Genomic DNA, 8,423 nt, shown 5'->3' on the forward strand with positions numbered 1-8,423 from the left:
CCAGCCTTTTTAAAAAACCTTTTATTTTGAGCCAAGGTCTCGCTAAGTTGCTTCGGACCTCTCTGTTGCAGAGTCCTGTCCACAGGCTGAAATGCCCCTTCCTCTGACCTTCTCAAAACCGTTGTCCCTCTTGCATCCTGTCCTTCCTAGCATAGCAACTACAGCAGAACTCCCCATTTACTTGTCTGGATTTCTCCCAGATCACAGGACAGAATTCCACTTTGGTCCTAATCCTGACCCTAACCTCTGGGGTTAAATCTCAGTGAATGTTGCTTCCCTGTGATTTTGAAGTGATTTTGACCTCGGGCGAGGAGCAAGATGGCGGCCTCAGCTCTAGGTAAACCTTTCCCAGAGGGGCACTTCCCAGGGATGGGCTGTGTATCACCTAGTCGCTGGCAAGGCCTGGCTTGGACTAATCCCTTAGGGGTCTCTGGGTGTTGGGTACTCGACCAAGACCCTTCTTTATGAACTCTGGTTGCTTTGCTGCACCTGGGGCAATGCCCTGTCCACGCGGCCCCTGGATTGTGTGGTGACCTTGAAAGCTCCAGAGACAGTTCACGGGATCATGAGAACCAGGGGAACACGTTTTCCTCTGGCTGGGGCCAGCTCTCCTCAGGACTGCTCCTCATGCCAGCGCTCACGGAGGTCGGCTGAGGGGACAACTGGATGCTTGTTCTTGGCAGGAACCCTCTTTCTTTCTTGGAAAGTTACGTGTTCCTGAGCTGGAGCTGCACAGCTGCTCTGAGGTCAGGGTTGTGTGTGAACAGGCTCTGCTGAGGTCTGGTTGGAGGTGGCTTGGCCTGGAAGTGAGTCAGGGGACAGAAGCTGCCCTCATTAACCCAGGCTTTTGACTGTGGCTGGTCAGCAAAAGAAGGGGTGGAGGACTGGAGGTGACCGGTGACTTCTGTAGGCCAAGAAACCGCAGGGCAAGGAAAATCGTCGTTTGGGCCCAGTGCTGCAGGAATAAAGAATGGGTTGATGGTTCTGCTTCCAAAACAAGAGCAGAAAGGAGAAACGGCGTCTAGGAGCACTTACCACGAGTGGCCTCTCACTTCCCCTCCTGGGTCCGTCCAGCCGGTGCGGTGAGGCTCGGATCCCAACTGCCCGGGTGTCTCCACACCCTTGCTCCCCGCATCCCGCTGCGTAATTGTTGCCACCCTGTTTTTCTTCAGTTCAAACGTGGGTTTCTAACTCTCCCTGCGTAACTACCCCGTGGTCTGGTTCCCAGTGGCATGGGGATGTGCATCTGTCCCTCAGCACTGAAGGGTGGGATCCTGGAACTCAGATTTCCGGTGGCCGACTGTCGTGTGGTTTGTTCAGAGGCCGCAGCGCTATCAGTGAGTGCATCGCAAGGGAGCGGGCAGAGGACCAGGGGATGGCGTCGGATAACAAAACCCATGGTAGCAGTGCAACGTCCGTGGGCCAGAAGAGTCACCTCGGCAAGTCTGTACTGCACGATGTTGTAGTACATTTTCTCAGGCGTAGTGTTTTGACTACAATGCTCAAACCAATAACAACTAATGTATTAACTTTTTTCTTAATCAGATCAGAAGAATGTTTGCTAAACTGTCCCGAAGAAATGTGTGTTGATTTGGACTATTTAATTTTAGCATATATTCACGAGTATTCTGTGCATCCCAATCTTGCACCAAAGACAATTTAGTAATAAATGATTTTTAAGTAATACTGGTGCAATTTTTATTAAAACTTCACATGGTTGTAGCCGCTCAGTTCCTAATAGCCAAGTGATAGAATGAACCTAGGTGCCCTTCAGCAGATGAATGGATAAGGAAAATGTGGTACATATACACAATGGAATATTACTCAGCCATAAGAAGAACGAAATCATGGCATTTGCTGGCAAATGGATGGATCTGCAGACTATCATGCTACATGAAATAAGTCAATCCCCAGACACCAAAGACTGAATGTTCTCTGTGATCTGCCGATGCTAACAAATAATAAGGGAGTTGATGAGAATAGAAGTTCATTCAATTAGAGAAGGGAAATGAGAGTAAGGTGGGGTGGGAATAGGAAAGGCTGGAAGAACTTGGTCATCGCTGTCCTGTGTTCATATGAGGACACACGACCAGTGAAACTCCACATTGTGCACAACCACAGGAACGGGATCCTGATTAAAACAAGTCATTCTCCATGAATGTAGAAGACGTCAAAATACACTCTACCATTATGTGTAGCTAAAAAGAACATACAAAATTAAAAAAGAATAAGGGATGGGGGATCAGAGAAGTCACCAATGCTTAGAAGGCTCGTTAGAGTTGTGAATGCTAATGAATCACTTGTGGAGGGTGAAATAAAGCTTCTTTAAACCCAGAAAGAAAAAAAAAAAAACAAAAACTTTCACACAGGTTGTGAAAAGCCTTTTTAAAAAAACTTTATATGGGGACGTGGCTCAGTGATGTAGCCTTTGACCTGGGTTTTATCCCCAGCAGAGGAAAAAAAAGAACAAACAAACAAGCAAAACAAACAAACAAACAAAAAACTTCACATAAGAGTTACACCCCATTTTTTTGTAAAAAATATATGTCAAAATCTGCAATGATTAGATGGCTAAATACTATAAAGCAACTTCCTTGTTGGTCTAGGATCTCCTTGTTCTGTGGTGAAAGATCTAAAAATCAGAAAATGCTGATGACAGTAAGAGGTACATTTGTCAGACGCTTCCATGGTAAGGGGTACATGTAGGACGCTTCATTTAACTCAGCAGAAAGTCACCATGAGGCAGGCGGTCCATAACCCTCCACTGCAGTTGCTACCCTTGAGGATGAGAGCAGACAGGCCACCTGTTCAGGGTCCCGCACTGGGACATGGTGAGGCTGGGGTCTGAACTCAGGGCTTGTTGACGGCAGTCTGAGTTCTCGCCTCTCAGTGCCAATGCCACTCCTCAACACTGCATTCTTCTGTTACTTCTCTAGTTTGTCCAAATTGTAACATTTTCACAGTAAATATCAGAATAGTTCTTGCCATTGGCCTCCTTCATTTCGACCATAGGCTAAGCAATAAAAAGGTGCACTTTTTTTTTTTGGTGAGGCATAACACAAGTTTTAAAGTATTATTTTGTAAGAGAAGAAGGCTTGAAACGATCAAATGTCTGTCCATAGTGGACCCACTGAGTAAGCCATGGTCAATAAATAGCAGAGTGCTGTGCACTTGAAAAGATTTGATGAATATCTGTAAGTTTTGCTACACGGGGGTCCCAGTGTGCATGGTTAAGCAGAAAAAGCCCCAAGGTGCAAAACAGTAGAATTCTGTTTGTGAGAGGAAAGTGTATGTGTGTGGTGTAAGAGTTTTTTGTTTTTTGTTTTTTGTTTTTGTTTTTTTTTAAGAGCAAAAAATAAGAAGATAAGAAAAAAATAAACTGCTTTATATGGCTAGATAAGGAGGGAGTAGAGTGAAAATGAGATTTGTGAGACTATATCTTATTTTGTAGAATTGACCTCGAAACCTCATATAGATTTTGAATAGTTCAAAATAAAAATTAAAAAATAGCAACTGCTAAAAACCGTAATAAATAAATATAAGTAAATATCAAATTGGTGCACACACATACACACACACACACACACACACAGAGTATTTGGATGCTCTACCTCTAGTGAAATAATATGATAAGAATAAAAGGAACTATAAAGAAATATTAACTTGTATTTACAAGTCTTATTTCAATAATAATATTGGTATTACTACTGCTTGGAAACTCTTATATGGTAATGTAGGTTAAAGGTCATAAAATTATGTTAATATCTTTAGGACCTAAAAAATTCAGTATAAAGACATATGTGTATGTATCTTTATGTGTATCTATCAACTATATCTAAAACACAAAGAAGTTAAATTAAATCCTATAGTCTTCAGATTCATATAGAATATTAGTATGAAGTCATAATTTTCCCTGTTCAAAAAGAAAAACAAAATACTTCTCATCTATTTCTTGACTTTGCTGGTGAAGTGGTGGGGATGATGACTAACCCAGGGCCACTGAGCACTACAAGAATCCAGACTGTGGTCTCTAATGACCATTTCTCACAAAAATGATCGACAGTTCCTTGGAGAAATGGTCAACACCAGGTCTGGGCAGGAAATATACCAGTCAAACATGAGAGGTTTCCATTCTGGCAGAAAGCAAGGAAGCTATGAGCGGCGAGTAAGACCACGTCAAAGAACGCAGGCGCCGACCGCAGTGGGTGCGTCCACTGGTTGAAGACAGCTCGGATTGCAATAACGATGGCGGCAGATGGAAATGAATCAAAACAACTGCCCAGAACAACAAACCGACCAACCAAGCAACCACAGCTCACTGGTCACTCTGGGAAGCACTGACAGGCACCCGCTTCTTCTGGAAGTGGAAAAACAAAGGACAAGAAATGAGCATTTCAACTGCCTTTCTGCACCAGCTGCATTTCATGGTGAAAGGCTGACAAGGGAAAGATCTTTACAGAACTTCAGTCAATGGACAAGAAGACAAGCATCACAGTTTCTCCAACTTGGTGTACTAACACCTCTGGGCCAGGGTCTGTGGTGCGGTTGATGCTGTTGAGATCATTAGGTAGGAGGATGATGGGGAGCTGTATGTGGGATGACCCCAGCAACGGTGCTCCAACCCTCTGGTCAATTTGAGCATTTCTGAAAGCGAGGTGCCTGGACGCAATGTAATGCCGACACAGTGCAATAGCAAGCGCCCAGCACCACCTGTGTCCCTGTCCCTGCAACTGAACTTGACCTAACCTACCCTCTAGAGCTATCAACAGCATCCCGGGACATGTGGGACGGGGGTAAGTGGAGCGGCACACTGAGAAAGCAACAAGCCTTGTCTGGAGTGCGGGTCTTTCTAAGGACAGATGGACAAGTTTCCTTAACCAATAAATAGCAGGGGTGGGGAACCCTTAGACCAACACAAAAGGTGGAGGAGAAGACGTCTCCGGTGAAGAGAAATGCAGGAGACAGACTGAGCAAAGGCAACCTGTGCACTACCTCTGTGTCCCGGCTCAGGAGATTGGAAGGGCCACCTGGAAGGGCCCTGTGCCTGGATGTCAGATGGCACCCTTGCTAATTTTGTTAGGTGTGAAACAGGTCTGTGGTTATGCATCAAGTGTCTCCAGTTGGTAGAGATGTAATCTAATAGTGCTGATGGAGAGTGGCTTCAACATGGTACAGAAAACATCTGGGCGTTAGACAAAACAGATTGGCAAAATCTTCAAGATCTCTGAAGATGGGCATGCAGGGGTTTTTTTGGGAATTTATCATGTTGTTTTCTGTACCTTAGTGTAGGTTTGATCATTTCTATGATGAAAAGTTAAAAATAATAAAATGGAGTTTTTATAATTAAAAAAATGTGACTCTTTTCTGTGTCCCCTTGATTTGGTGTGTGCTGCTCTCGGGCCTGGCCCTTTGGGGGAAGACTTTCCTTCCAGCCCTCCCAAGAAATGATCTCTGTCTGCTGAGGCTCTGTAGATGTTCTGGGCCCATGTCGACCTAGCACACTTCCGGCCGGGGTTGGTCCTGCCTGGTGCTGTCAAGGCGCTGAAGTCAGGATTTCCAAGTCCAGCAGTGTGTTGTGACACCTGCCTCTGCTGCTTGCTGCTTATAAACTTTTGGGGACATTGCTTGGCCTTGGTGATTCCTCTGCAGAAGCACATGGGATGGGGATGGAGATCAGGGCGTAGCTTCGTGCCTGGCATGAGCGAAGAGCCCAGCAAATGCTAGAGATCACATTCTCCTCCAAATGCCAAGAAGGGAGCCACGGGCGGAATTGTGTCCTGCAGACCCGTAGGCTGACGTCCTAATTCCAGAACCTTATTTGAAAAGAGGTCACTGCAGATGTGTTACGATGAGGCCATACAGCTGGGACAAGCCCCTAATCATCATGACTGCATCCTTATAAAGGGGCACATTTGGATACAGTCAGCTCTGCGATGAGAATGTGTGTGAACAGCCAAGGACAGAGGCCTGGACCAGAGCCCCCTAGAACCTCACAAGAACCAGTCTTGCTCAACTTGACTTCTACCGACCCACCTCCAGGACCCTGAGATGATAAGTTCCTATTGCTCAAGCCATCCAGTCTTTGGGACTTGGTGGCAGCCATAGCCAACTAATACTTTGGAGACCCTGTGTTTGTCTCCCAAGTCCCCTTCTCATTTCCTTCTTCAGATTTCAAAGACACAGCTCCGTGGACACAGATGTACACATACATACACACAGGCATGGACATGAACACACACGCCAGCACACACCCACACCCACACACTTCACTTCTACCACTGGAGAGCAGTAGTACTGAACTATTTACCAGGATACTGGTGACAGGGTCAAGCCTCAGTAAGGGCCAATGAGGCCTTACACGCGGTACTGAAATGATTTATTAGAGAACCCGTGTAACGGAGCCCTGCGCCCATTTGTGAGAATGCCTGGAGGGTTAGGTCCACCTGAGCTGATCTCAAGTTGATCCTGAGGCCAAGAACTCCTGGTCTATAGACACTGAGCTGGGGGCCTGGGTGCAGTCCTAGAGGGATGTCTCGGGGCCTCTCGGGTGTCTGTCCCCATGTCGTTGTTCAGCCACGCCTCGAGAGTAGCTTCCATAACTGGGTTCGTTCTGGTGGTACTGGCAGTGGAGGGACTAGCAGGTCCACCTGGCGAGCTCCATTTCCTGGGTCCTTTCTAACTTTCTAGCCTCTCAGGGGCCTGGTATGACCCTAGGAGTAACTAGAGGGTCTCTGTTGGCTGCAGAGTTCTCAGGGAGGGAGTGGAAGACAGCCCTGGGGGGAGCAGGTGTCTTAGGAGCTCGTGGTTGGCTGTGGCCGTCAGCCAGAGTCCCATCCTTGAAAGTTTCAGCAGACCAGTCTGTTACCTTGAAGAACTAGGGATTTTTGTCACTATGGAAACATAAATCTAGGCATTAAGGAGTCAGAGAGAAAACTGCTATTGTTGCCTTGACAACGGATGAAACCCCAGGTCTTTGTTGTTAGGAGTCGAGATACTGCACCTTCGAGCTTCTAAATTAATTTGCTTGTGGGAAGGAGAAGTTGAAGTGGGCTTGGGCACCCTCTGGAAGCAGATGATGGGTGACAGCCTTGACTGGGGGTGTGTGGGGTCTTTCTGAGGTCTACCCTGCTAAGGAGAGGGGGCCCAGTTCTGCAGAGATGTTCCTGAGTGCCCGTACCATGTGACCTGTCCCAGGAAGGCCTGCTTCTTCTGCAGGTCCTTATGGTGAATGGCCAACTCTCCTATACTGCCACCTTCAAGCTGGCCTTGAGGGAACGTGGCTGTCCAGGAGCCGAGACCTTATTGTTAGGGGGACAGGTACTTCAACCGCCTTCCTCCTCCATGTCCCTGTCCTTCAGCGCTTGTGGGAAAGGCTGTGTGAGGTCAAGATGTGCTGGTTCCAGTGAAGCAAACTGCTCTGAACTCACCCCACAGCCTCTGCCAGCAAGGACAGAGCTGCCTCCAGCCTGCGGATCAAGGGTCACAGACAGCCACAGCTCGCGGCCACACAGAGGGTTAACGTCCATGTTCCACTAAGAGATTGTTTTTCTTCCTTAATATCCTCAGAGGATATTGTTCCCCAGTGTGGCATGAAGCTTTCTGAGTTGATGTCCAGATAAAATCTGCAGGAGCGTGTCCCCAAGCTGACTCCAGGGGACAGCGATAGGCTTCCTGCTCTCACTGGAAACAATGATGTTGTGCCTTTTCAGTGCTGGACGGCCAGCCCTCTTGGTGGGGATGGTGGCATGGAAAGATGAAAGGAAGATGTGAGACCTGCTTTCAGAAAACGTTGCTTGCCCAGGGTGGGTGTCTGGGCCCCATTCAGAGAGAGGACGTGGGGAGAAGCAGGAGAGAAGCACACCGGGCAGTGCTACTGGGCTGGGGAGCAGAGCAGGTGGAGCCAGGCCTGTATCCAGAGGCCACGCAGCTTTGCCCAGTGCCTCTGCTGTAACCCGCTGGCCTATGGAGAATGAGGAATTGAGGAATTCAGAGAAAGCACCGAAGGGCCAAACCCCATGCTCAGGGTTTATCTCCAGACCCCAGGCCTGGACTCCCCCGACTAACTCAGGAAGTGCCTCCCTCTCTGGTGGGTACTTTAGGGTAGCTCAACATGGAGAATGTGGGGTTACCCAAATTTATCAACTCAAACACTACTTGCTATGACACCAAGGGAGCCTTTGAAGATAGGTTTAATTCACTTAGCACCTTCTGGCCACACCTCCTTCATGCGGCGGGGTCGGGGGTGACCTGGACTACAGCAGCCCTTGCCCAGGGACTTCAACCTGGAGGATGAGCCCTGCCAGGAACCCCCCACAGCCATTCATTCATTATCCCCAGAAGTTTCTAGAGCACTGTGGAGTGTGAGGTGCTCCTGGGCCACAGACAAGAGAACCCCAAGCAAAGCAAATGGAGTCCCAGGAGAC

The sequence above is a fragment of the Sciurus vulgaris genome, assembly GCF_902686455.1.
Source record: "Sciurus vulgaris genome assembly, chromosome: 2".
Taxonomy (NCBI): Eukaryota; Metazoa; Chordata; class Mammalia; order Rodentia; family Sciuridae; genus Sciurus; species Sciurus vulgaris.